Genomic DNA, 12,686 nt, shown 5'->3' on the forward strand with positions numbered 1-12,686 from the left:
GGCAGCCTTCAGATCAGGATGTAGAACTGTCAGCTTCCCCAGCACCATGCCTGCCTGAATAATGGAGTGAATGAACCTCTGAACCTGTAAGCCAGCCCCAATTTTAATTTATGTCTTGTATGTCTCTTCACAGCAATGGAACCTGAACTAAGACACACAGATTGTACATTTAGGGATCGTCTACCTGCTGCCTTTAGAGGAACGTGGAGGTGTTCTGCTGTGGTACAAGGTCCATGGAATTGGATAGCTGCTCTAGAAGAGAGTGTTCTCTGAAGCCTGTCTGTTAAATGGAGATCAGTTTCCTCTCTAGCAAATGATACATGTTAATTTTTAAAAGAATAATTCTTTTAGGTTGCCATGACTGAGTAGGTAAGGCATTGAACTTTGAGTCTAGTGAGGTTTCCCATGCAGGTTCAGGTTCAAATTCTGCTTCCAGGGACATTTTCCTATTTGATTTCTGAAAAGTAGTTGATCCTACCCTGACAAATGCTTTACAACCTGAAATCATCCAGGGAACACCAGGGAGCTGGACTCTGTTTTGCATTTAATGCCTTTAGGTTATAGTAATACTTTATAATAAATTTACCCATGGTGAGTAATTACACTGTTTACCTGTTTGAACACGAGGAAAAGACTATCATCAATATCTTCTGAAATGTATGGAAAGACACATCATTTTTACAATAACTACATTTTCAACAATAAAGTTGGTCAATGGTAAATGGTGTGCCTCATTAGCTCCCATGGAAATGCAATGAAAGCACACAATATTGCTGAACCAAACAGAAAGCTCAAAACTAGGCACAGAAAAGAGATACAAACACAAATCTGAACAAATTGACCTTCTCCCTATAGCATAACTAATATCTCAGAGATAAAAGTGGTCTTTATATACCAGGGCGAAAGAGGTCTAAAAAGAGAGAAATAAAAAATATGGCATATTTCCTGTCATATGCAGAACCTATATGAGTCTTTTTGTTTGTTTCTTTCAATACAGCCTATGTAGCTCTAGCTGTCCTAGAACTTACTTTGTAGACCAGGCTGGCCTCGAACTCAGAAATTCACCTGCCTCTGCCTCCCAAGTGCTAGGAATAAAGGCATGCACCACCACGCCTGGCTATTTGAGTCTTAATTAGTGTTTCTGTTGCTAATTACATATTGTGTTCTCTCACACACACCCAACCCTGGTATGGCTCTGAGTTATGTTACTGCCTAAATATAATAAATAATTTCTTCTAGTGTTACAGTACAGCAGTAAGGGTCCTGGAACGACCCTTAACGGAACTTGGGGTGCACGTCAGTTGGACGATGAATGGTGTTTTTGGCAATGAATCAGGAGATACCAGGCTGACCTTCTAGCTGGTTCCGTTAGCTTGTTTCTTTTCTGAATGCTATTATTCAAGTTCATAAAAGGACAGTTTGTAGTACTCAATCGCCTAAGCATTTGTACATTGTAAAGTTATTTTCTGAGTCTGAAAGCTACTTCCGAAGCAGTTAAGCACCCATCTTCTGGAAGCTTTGCTTTCTACTTTTTAGCTATTCCGTAGTTTAAAGAGTCAGAAGAAATGCTTTGAAACCAGAAATGCTTTAAAACCAAAGAAGGGCGTGAAAGCAGAAAGAAGATGGAGAACCGGGAGGAAGAAGTCTAAGGTGCTTGTGTGGCACAGGAGGGTGGGACAAGAGAGTAACAAAAAATAAAAAAATTAAAAAATTAAAATGTGGCACCTGAAAAGGAGGACTTTGAGAGAAGAAGAGATCCGACAAGGAAGTAAACCTGGCCGGGCAAGTGGGAGATAATATCAAAGTATAATGATATATGTATGGAAATGTCACAAGGAAACATTGCTTTGTATACTAACTTAAAAATAATATAAATTAAGCTAAATAAACACCCTAAAGGAACAACCGGTTTCTGGCCAAAACACGGCATTTGGGAGGCAGAGGCAAGCAAAGAGGATAGCTAGTCTCAAGGCTCGGTCTTAACAAACTAATAAGCTATGAAGAACCCTTTTCTATCTGTCTTCATCAATACTTTTTTCTACTGGGAAGAGTTTTAAGTTTTGGAGGTGGTCTCTTCTCCCTACGGGAAACCCTTGTAACCTCGGAAATCGGAGATCTGCCTGACTCTGCCTCTTGCGTGCTGAAATTTACGGAGCTCACTCATCTTTTTAATGTAGTGACTTCCTTCGAGGAATTTTAAACTTTGGATTAGGGATTTAGAGAAAAGAATCTACCACTGGCCCGTACGGGGATCGAACCCGCGACCTTGGCGTTATTAGCACCACGCTCTAACCAACTGAGCTAACCGGCCAGATGTACAAGCTCGGAGTAAAATATAAGGGAGAGGTTTTTACTTAAGCTTTATTCCTCGTTTTAAACAAGAGAATCCGAAATATTTAGACAAAATTTTTAACCGTTGACGAACTTTTCCTGAAAAAGCTCTCATGACCCTATGTTTCACTTTTAGAAGTATGCCAATTACCAGCTAGCAAATTGCAAACTTCTCAATAACTCGTTACTTATTGCCACGAGATAACTCATATTTCTTTCAAGTTGGTTCAAAGTAAATCCTCAGAGACTTGCGGTATTGAGGAACGGAGCCTCTAACTTTCGCACACATTAGCATATAGGTTTGGGCTACCCCATAGCAAAAGCTGTGGCTTTACTTCTTGGTACGAAGAGACCCGGGAAACCAAGATGGTCCTAGGAACAGAACCCAGAGCCTAGCATATGAGACTACCCCTGAACCCTACTCCCTTCCCTGAATCTTATACATGCATTTACTAAATCTACTTTCAAACGAATAAATGCACTGTATTACTTTTTTTTTTTCTTATTTTCATTCTTGGGACTACTGGAAACTGAGGAGCAACTTAGCTTCGTATACCCAAAAGGATTTTCGGGGTCAGGGTGGGGGGACTGGGAAAGGGGATAACATTTGAGATGTAAATAAAGAAAATATCCAATTTTTTCAAAAGGAGAATGATTTTTTAAAAATCGAAAGTCTTTTTCTATGATAACAGTGAAATTATGCAACAGGGACTTTAACAAAGGAAAAGGAACAATGAATGAGAAACAAAATGAACCTTTGCCGAAACCCGGGATTGAACCAGGGACCTTTAGATCTTCAGTCTAACGCTCTCCCAACTGAGCTATTTCGGCTCGGTAACAACAGTTTGATTAGCTGTCTCAGTGTTCTAGACAGTCCCCAGGAGGAGGATCTGGGACAAAAAGAAGAGACAGACAGATGGACGGACGGACACACAGACACAGGAAAGAGCCCAAAGCTGGAGTCAGGAAGACTGCTTATTAACGGCACAGCTCTTTTTCTATCCCTCAGACAGAGAAACATAAAACAATCAGTACAGGGAACCAGAATTACAGTTGTAATGGCCTGGACACTGTGCCCAAACCCAATGAGAGAGAATGGGAAAGTCTCGATTTATTAGCTGACAGTAGCCCGGGAGGCACTTCTACTCTGGAAAGAAATGCCCGCTGTCTGCAGTAAACAGTCTTTTACACAACGTTTGTTGCTGGGCAAGCAAGAGAAAGCAAGCAGACTACAAGAGATAATGAAAAGCAGTTAGCTTGGGCTAAACCACAAAAAATTTTTAAAGTTTAAAAAAACAGACATGGTTCCAAATGTGACCCACTTTGAACAACTTCTCTAAACAAATGTTATCTCCTTCCTTTTGTCACACTGAACCCGGATAAAGAAAGATTTAACCCTTGGGCTAGTGTTTCTTTTGGAGTTTTGTTTGTTTGTTTGTTTGTTTGTTTTTCCCCTCCTAGGTCACATGACAGGGAGCTCAAGATATCTCGATTTCCCTTTAGTAAGGTACACTCTGAGATGACAAACAAAGCATTTTATATCTCAGTGTCTGAAATATTTGACCACATACATACGGGGTAATATCAAGTGCCAGGTCCCGTACTACTGCCCTGCTGGAATCTCTGCCAGTCCATAACTGCCCTTGCCTGGCTTGACCCTGGCGAGGTGAGTGGGGAAATGTCTATATCCCACCACCTCCAGTCTAGCCCCAAACATTTCTGGATCAAACCTGTCTCTGTGTCTCTCCATTCTCATGGGTTCTCTCACACTGTCCCTCTGTCTTCTTTCTTTGAAGCAAAAGTTTCCTACAGTCTGTAGTTCCTTTTGTAGATGTTCCATTACAAAAATTGTGTCGGCTTTATTGTCAAAGCAATTAGAAGGATTCCCAGGAGACAGATAATGTGAAGGGGGAAATTAGAAAAGTGGGTGCAGAGAAGGGGGTGTTAGTTGAGAAAGGAGGCAGAGGTCGGTTCAGAAGGAAATGGGAGAGAAGGGATAAGTAATACTAAGATTGTTTGAAAAAACATAGGGATCGTATTATTTTATATTTACCTAAAATGTGTGTGTGTGTGTGTGTGTGTGTGTGTGTGTGTGTGTGTGTGTGTGTGACTCTCCAAACTATACAGGCTATTGTTGTTGCTGGTGGTTGCTCCCAGAGGTTGAAAAGCAGCCCCTATTGCAGAAGACAGCATGTACTTCAGGATTCAGATTGTATCTGATCTCCTCCATGAGAACTCGCTCCACAGTACTAGAGGATGCTATGTAAGCTGCCAAAAGAGGGAAGCAGTCAATGGTCCTACCCAGCTGTGATGCCTGTATTTTGGCAGTAACCAACAGCCTGACTTAAGACTCCCTCAACTGGAGGGAAAATTTAGCCTATGGCTGTAACCTAGCCAATTACCTACACTGGTAAGGTCATTGAGCTTAGAGGACAACCTTCTATTGTCTCTTTCCTAACCCAGTATAATTCCTAAGTGCATTCTAAGTATGTATCTTTATGCCCATGGGTAAGTGTGGCTCTCACCCCTCATCAAAGAAGCTTCTTTGTTTTTGCAGCAGACAGAAACCATTACAGAAAGCCACAACAGGGCACAGAGCAGAGAACAACTGGCGGTGGGGTGCCCAACAACAACGGATGCATCTGTAACCCACAACCCCTACACCAAAGGCACAGGACATTGTGGAGAGGGAGCAGAAAGATGGTAAGAGTCAGAGGACCGAGAAGTCTGCTGCAATCTAGATTGTGAAAGAGAAGCTACATCCGTGAACTGTAAACAAGACCTGAACAATGAACAGCTGATGAGAGAGGTAGGATTAGTCTTCCCAAAGGGTGAGGTCCCTAATTGGCCATCCAATTTTATTTTAATTAAAAATAGAATAAATTTTAAAAATTAATTTAAAACACCGTGTCAACAAAATTAAGTTTTTAAAAAATAAAAAAAGGTAAGTTTAAAAGCTATAAAATGGAGTAACCCACCCAGTGTCAAAAGTGTAATAGAAAGGAGGGAGAAGGAAAAATGGAAAGATCTGTACATGGGGAAGCAATCATTCCGCATGGTTGGTGAGTCAAAGCTTCCTGCAGCTCTGTGAATCTTCCTAGCTCTTACGACATCATTTGGGGCCATCTAATTGAGCACCCAAAGATCTCTTTCCCATTCAACTTTTCTATTCTACTAACAGTAGTACAAAGTAAAAACACTGAATGTGTGTGCCACTTAATGAATTTTACAGATTTAAATCCCTGTCCAACTTCCAATTCCCTCGAATTCCACAAAGCAGCCACATCCTGAGTCTTTTCATCATCTCTGGTTTTAATTTAATAACTTTATACATTTTAAAGCAAACAGAATCTGTATTTTGTGTGTATGTGTCTGGCTGTTTTCAATATGATCTCTGAAATTTGTATTATTTGTTATGTATTTATTTTTGTTGGTTGCATAAGTGTCATCGTTCATTGTGGGTGTTTGTTTGTTTGTTTGTTTGTGACAGGGTCTGAAGTCACCTGGGCCTAGCCTTGAACACCAGTACATGGAAGATAAAGACTCTGAAGTCCCAGTTCTCCTTCCTCACCTCATGCTAGGATCATGGGCTTTGTCTATGCATATGACTGTAAAAACAGACTAAGCTAGGTGTAGTAGTTCAGGCCTGTGATAAAAATGAGCAACAACAAGAAGAAAAGTCTTCTTTCCCATCAATGTCTACTTTCCAGATCTTCTACAATATAGTTAGTCATTTTAGTGCTGGGTTGTCTCCAGCCCAAGCTATTATAAAAATCACGACCTAATCGATCTTGCACGTGATTTTGGGTGAACTTAGACACTCGTTTGTCAGATCAACAGGCAGACAGACAGAAGAAATTGCTGGTTTGTAAGATACGTATCTATATTTAATATTATGAAATGCTTCTAAACATTCTATGAAAACTCATATTATGTCCAGCTCAGATAGCACTTGACCATTGTCAGAATTTGATTTTAGCTATTTGACCAGGGATGTTGTGATAGCTGAACCTACCATGTACATCAGAATAACCTTCAACTTGTGACTTGCCTCCTCCTCCTCTTCCTCTTTCTCCTCTTCTTTTTCCTCCTCTTTTTTCTCTTCCTTCTCTTCCTTCTCCTCCTCCTCCTTATCTGATGCTGCTAGTATAGACATGCTTCATGGTGTTCAACTTTCTTAGTCTTATGAAACAAAATCTCTCTCTCTGTGACCCAAACTGGCCTTGAGCTACCTTAATCTTCCTGCCTCGGCCACTAAAGTACTGACATATAGGCAAGAGCCACTATTCCCAACTAACTTTTTTCAGATGATTTTTAAAGTTAGCATATAAACTATATATTATTATACTTTATTCCCATTAACCCACTTTCCCAACTCCTTTCCCCAATCTTCCCTATATTATGTCTCAAAGAAACCTGGGACAAATCTTATTCAGTACCCTCAGCATTCCTTACCCTGTCCCCTACCCTAAACCTCTCCCTCCTAGTGGTTGGCCTTCTCTTCAGTTCCCCCAGCCTCATACCTAAATAAGTCAGGCATTTTGACTACACTGGTCCCTTGGCTGCCTCTTGTGGTGGTGGTGGTGGTGGTGGTGGTAGGGTTTGGGGGGTGTTCCCCTCGTACTCTCTCTCCCTCTTTCTCCTCTCATGGTCTGGTTTAGTCTGTGGCTATGTTCAGATGGAACTCTCCTCTCTGCCTGCTTTCTCCCTTAAATCTACAATAAAAATCTTGTCCATATTTTAGTAGTAGTGTCCTCTTCTTATTTCTTTCTTTCTTTCTTTCTTTCTTTCTTTTTTTCTCCTTTTCACTCTGACCCCTCCTGAAAGGCATGGTACTTGTGGGTCACAGTTGGACATGTTAATTGACAGTCATGAACTGATGATCCTCTGCCTAGGCCTGCTGAATGCTCAGGTTACAACCATGTGCCACCCTTTACTATTACCTTAACTTTAAAGTACTTTTTTTTTAAAAAAGCCTTTGAGCTGGAGACATGGCTCGGTGGTTTAAGAGCACTGATTGCTCTTCCAGAGGTCTAATTCCCGGCAAACACATGGTAGCTTACAACCATCTGCAATGGAATCTGATGCCCTCTGAAGGTGTGTCTGAAGACAGCTACAGTGTACTCACATAAATAAACTAAATAAACAATTTTTTTATAATTTATTTTTTTAATTAGGTATTTTCTTCATTTACATTTCAAATGCTATCCCAAAAGTCCCCCAGACCCTCCCCCCACCCCCCGACTCCCCTACCCACCCACTCCCACTTCTTGGCCCTGGTGTTCCCCCATACTGAGGCATATAAAGTTTGCAAGACCAAGGGGCCTCTCTTCCCAATGATGGCCGACTAGGCCATCTTCTGATACATATGCAGCTAGAGACACAAGCTCTGGGGGTACTGGTTAGTTCATATTGTTGTTCCACCTATAGGGTTGCAGACCCCTTTAGCTCCTTGGGTACTTTCTCTAGCTCCTCCATTGGAAACAATTTTTTTTTTTAAAGCCAAGTCTTCAGTTGAAAATTCCTCATTAACAACTAATTTCTTTCTGCTTTGCCCTGCTTTGGGGGCCATACCCACATCCTGACCATATGCAGGAATTTCCCTCTTTTGTTTTTAAATGATATTTCTGCTTAAATTCTGATTGTTTAGAGAAGACTTCTGTAACAGCTTTACACAAAGTAGCACCTCAGGGCTGGATGTGGTGACACACACCTTTAATTCTAGCACTCAAGACCAATAGATCTCTGTGAGTTCGAGGTCAGCTTAGTCTAAAGTTCAGCAAGGTCTACATAGAGATCCCATCTCAGAAGAAAAGAGAGAAAAAAAAGTAGCACTTCATATATATTCTATGCCTTATTAATGTATTTCTATTTTTTTCCCTACAGAAATTGCCTTATTTAAGGACTCATCTAAATATACATCTATTTGTACCTACATGGCACCTATTTATTCTAACTCTCTGTGTGTGTGTGTGTGTGTGTGTGTGTGTGTATGTGTGTGTGTATGTGTGTGTGTGTGTACACTATATACTTTTAACATAGGTTCCTGATAGCTCCAAGGCTGCCCTGAAACTGGATTTTTCTGCCTAGGTCTTCTAAGTGCTGGAATTACAGGCAAGAGCCACTATGCACAGGGTTTTCATTGTTTATGTTTCCTGTCTTCCTTATAGGATTTAGGTTCTAGAGTGCAAAGGCTTCTTACGTTCCTTCCCATCTAGAAAACGCATGAGGGAGTGAGTACTCACTGGTATTTGTGTGATGACTATATTAAGATAAAGAGCTCAAGAAGGAGGCTGGATTTGAGTGTGAAAGATCCTGACAAAATGTAAAAGGTCACAGAAGCCCTGAAATTGGCAAAATAGATTTCATTGCTAGCAGAACTAGCTACACTGATTTAGAAAAATAGGGATGCACAATTCTCTAGCCACTCCTTGAACCCTTGTATCTGCCAATGTTTTGACCGTTCCTTGAACCCATGTGAGTGCCCACTGATGAAGCTCATTGCCAAGTGTTTGTGATATTGGTTGCTGGGGAAGACTTAGAAAATCTCCCCAGCAACCACAGTCTGGCCAATCCTGAGTTGCTAGCTACACCTGCACCAGACTCTTTCCTTGTACCCCTCCCATACCCATTTCTTGAGAATAGACTTTGTTTAGATCTGGAAATCCCCTACTCCCCTCTTTCCCTTTCCCCCCTGAGGGCCTATAAAAACTGAGACCCCTTTCCCCTCGAAATCGACTCCTCTACTCCTGCGTGGGATATGAGTCGTCTCCAGAGCTCTGGCTTTCCCTGAATAAAGCCTCATGTAGTTTGCATCAAGCTTGGTCTCTCATGAGTTCTTGGATGTCCACTATTGTCCCGAGGCTTGAGCAAGGGGCTCCTCTCGGAGTCTTTCAAGTGTAATATCTTCTGAACCTGTGGGAATTTCTGTGAGATACGTGTACGGGACAGCAGTATGCTTGGCTCTGCATTCAATTCAAAAGAACTGATATTTGCAGAGTTGTTCTAATCAAAGAAAATTAAAAAAAAAATGACATGATAGTTCTATCTCAGCTAGATTGAGAAACGCCTGAAGCACCAGTGAAGCACAGCACTGGATCTGTGATAATTTTTGTAGAGAAGATTAACTGAGAGGAGAAGACACCCCTCGTGTGAGCAGCACTGTGGGGAGCTTCGGGGGCTGCTTGGCAGGAATTTGACATTGGGCCAGAACAAGGAAGTAGGCTTCGGGCAGGAATCTGATAATGGGCCAGGAGAAGGAAGTAAGCTCAATCAGGAATCTGATTTGGGGCTAGAACAAGGAAGTAGGCTTCAGGCAAGAGTTTGACTTCCAGCTAGGACTGGGAAGTAGGCTCAGATATCTTGACCATCCTGATAAGGCCTTAGAAACAGTGCTCACAGGACTTTGTTTATTGTCTTGCTTGTTCCTTAACATAAAACTGAACCTTATTACGTACACATAATTAAAATGGTATAAAAGCAGATTGGGGGAAAAAATAAACCCACTTCAGCCTCAGAACTAGCTGGGATTACGCTACAGTGTTGTCTAATTGTCTTTTTTCTTTTTCTTTCTTTCTTTTTTTTTTTTTTTTTTTTTTTGTTTTATTTGTTTTTGTTTTTGTTTTTTCGAGACAGGGTTTCTCTGTATAGCCCTGGCTGTCCTGGAGCTCACTTTGTAGACCAGGCTGGCCTCAAACTCAGAAATCCTCCTGCCTCTGCCTCCTGAGTGCTGGGGTCCTCACTCCTGCCCTGTAGAACCTGTTGATTGATTGAGCTGGCTTAGTCACAGCATTGTATCATGGGGCTATGGTTTCCGACAGACTAAAAAGGGGAATGGGAGAGACCAGATGACAGCACCCATCTCTGCTTCCTGGCACAACAAGGTGTGAGCAAGCACTTTGCTGCCAGGGTCAGGAGCGGGAGCTGGTCCCATCCACTACATCTCCCCAACACAGTGAACTGTTTGCTCTGAACTATATGCCAAAAACAAACTCTTCTTCCATTAAGCTGCTTCCTGTGAGGTATTTGATAAGAGCAAGGAGAAAAGTAACTGATCTATCCATCCATTGTGATGGTATATGGACATAGCCCGTGAGTGTGAAATCTTCCTTCTGCAAAGCTATTGTGTTCCAGAGGTGGGGAAATACATCCAACCAAAACTTAGCAACCTTTTACCTATGGAATCCTATTGGGAATCCAATGGTGTAATACATGTTGGGAAAACCTAGAGATGTGAGTAAATTACTGCACCTAACCCTCATAGATCCAAAAAGGAAGCCCTTTTGCATTTGGGAAGCAGCACATGGCACATTCCTTACTTAGGTGTGCCACTCTAGCCACAATCTAGTGATTTAGAAAACTGCTCATTGCAATGGTGCCCAGAAAAGAAGGGACTGCAACAGAACCATTACGGTATGGTATTCAAGCATTCAAATGTTTGGTCCCCAGCTACTAGCTGCTTGGGTCTCCTGGAGGAATTACATGACTACATGTACAGAGATTTGTCTCCAAAGTGATTCTACATTCTGTCAAGTTGACAACCAAGATTTAACTATCACAATTCTACAAATCGGACAGGGGACTAATATCCAATATATATAAAGAACTAAAGAAGGTGGACTCCAGAAAATCAAATAACCCCATTAAAAAATGGGGCTCAGAGCTGAACAAAGAATTCTCACCTGAGGAATACCGAATGGCAGAGAAGTACCTGAAAAAATGTTCAACATCCTTAATCATCAGGGAAATGCAAATCAAAACAACCCTGAGATTCCACTTCACTCCAGTCAGAATGGCTAAGATCAAAAACTCAGGTGACAGCAGATGCTGGCGAGGATGTGGAGAAAAGGGAACACTCCTCCATTGTTGGTGGGATTGCAAGCTTGTACAACCACTCTGGAAATCAGTCTGGCGGTTCCTCAGAAAATTGGACATAGTACTACCGGAGGATCCCGCAATACCTCTCCTGGGCATATATGTCCCAACTGGTAAGAAGGACACATGCTCCACTATGTTCATAGCAGCCTTATTTATAATAGCCAGAAGCTGGAAAGAACCCAGATGCCCCTCAACAGAGGAATGGATACAGAAAATGTGGTATATTTACACAATGGAATACTACTCAGCTATTAAAAAAATGAATTTATGAAATTCCTAGGCAAATGGATGGACCTGGAGGGCATCATCCTGAGTGAGGTAACCCAACCACAAAGGAACTCGCACAATATGTACTCACTGATAAGTGGATATTAGCCCAGAAACTTAGGATACCCAAGATATAAGATACAACTTGCTAAACGCATGAAATTCAAGAAGAAGGAAGACCAAAGTGTGGACACTTTACCCCTTCCTAGAAATGGGAACAAAACACCCATGGAAGGAGTTACAGAGACAAAATTTGGAGCTGTGACAAAAAGATGGACCATCTAGTGATTGCCATATGCAGGGATCCATCCCATAATCAGCTTCCAAACGCTGACACCATTGCACACACTAGCAAAATTTTGCTGAAAGGACCCAGATATAGCTCTCTCTTGTGAGACTATGCCGGGGCGTAGCAAATACAGAAGTGGATGATCACAGTCAGCTATTGGATGGGTCACACGGCCCCCAAAGCAGGAGCTAGAGATATTAGAGGAGCTAAAGGGAACTGCAACCCTATAGGTGGAACAACAATATGAACTAACCAGTACCCCGGAGCTTTTGTCTCTAGCTGCATATGCATCAAAAGATGGCCTAGTCGGCCATCACTGCAAAGAGAGGCCCATTGGACTTGCCAACTTTAGATGCCCCAGTACAGGGGAACGCCAGGGCCAAAAAGGGGGAGTGGGTGGATAGGGGATTGGGGGGGGGGGTGGGTATGGGGGACCTTTGGGATAGCATTGAAAATGTAAATGAGGAAAATACCTAATTAAAAAAAATTAAAAAAAAAAAAAAAAAGAAAAAAGCAAAGCACCCACAGGATCGCTCATGTGGTGACCTTCATTCTCACTACCTGCCCTTGTGCCTCCCTGGCAGCTCTCTACAATCAGCTGATGAAGGAAGAGAAGTCTTGGGTCTCCGTTTATACATGTCTGTACATCATATGCAGACAACAACAGAAAATGGGTAGCTGCAGCACTGTACTCTCTATCTGGGACATTCTGCAACTTAGTGTTATAAGAAATCTCATTTGGAGGCTGGAGAAATTGCTCAGCTGTTAAGAGCACTGACTGCTCTTCCAAAGGTCCTGAGTTCAAATCCTAGCATGTTGGCTCCCAACCATCCTTAATGAAATCTGATGCCCTCTTCTGGAGTGTCTGAAGACAGCTAAAAAAAAAAAAAAAGCACTTTACTTGGCAAGAGAAATGGCCAGA

The 12,686-nt window shown here is 41.9% G+C and overlaps 2 non-coding genes across 2 annotated transcripts; both read right to left on the reverse strand.

Annotated features, from left to right (window-relative positions):
* Positions 1-2,237: 2,237 nt before the first annotated feature.
* On the reverse strand, positions 2,238-2,311 carry n-TIaat10. Its single transcript has one exon. It is a non-coding gene; the product is annotated as a tRNA-Ile (tRNA).
* Positions 2,312-3,089: 778 nt separating this feature from the next.
* Positions 3,090-3,162, reverse strand: n-TFgaa1. The gene has a single exon. It is a non-coding gene; the product is annotated as a tRNA-Phe (tRNA).
* Between the last annotated feature and the right edge of the window lie 9,524 nt (positions 3,163-12,686).

This window comes from Mus musculus, chromosome 13 (assembly GCF_000001635.26).
Source record: "Mus musculus strain C57BL/6J chromosome 13, GRCm38.p6 C57BL/6J".
Taxonomy (NCBI): domain Eukaryota; kingdom Metazoa; phylum Chordata; class Mammalia; order Rodentia; family Muridae; genus Mus; species Mus musculus.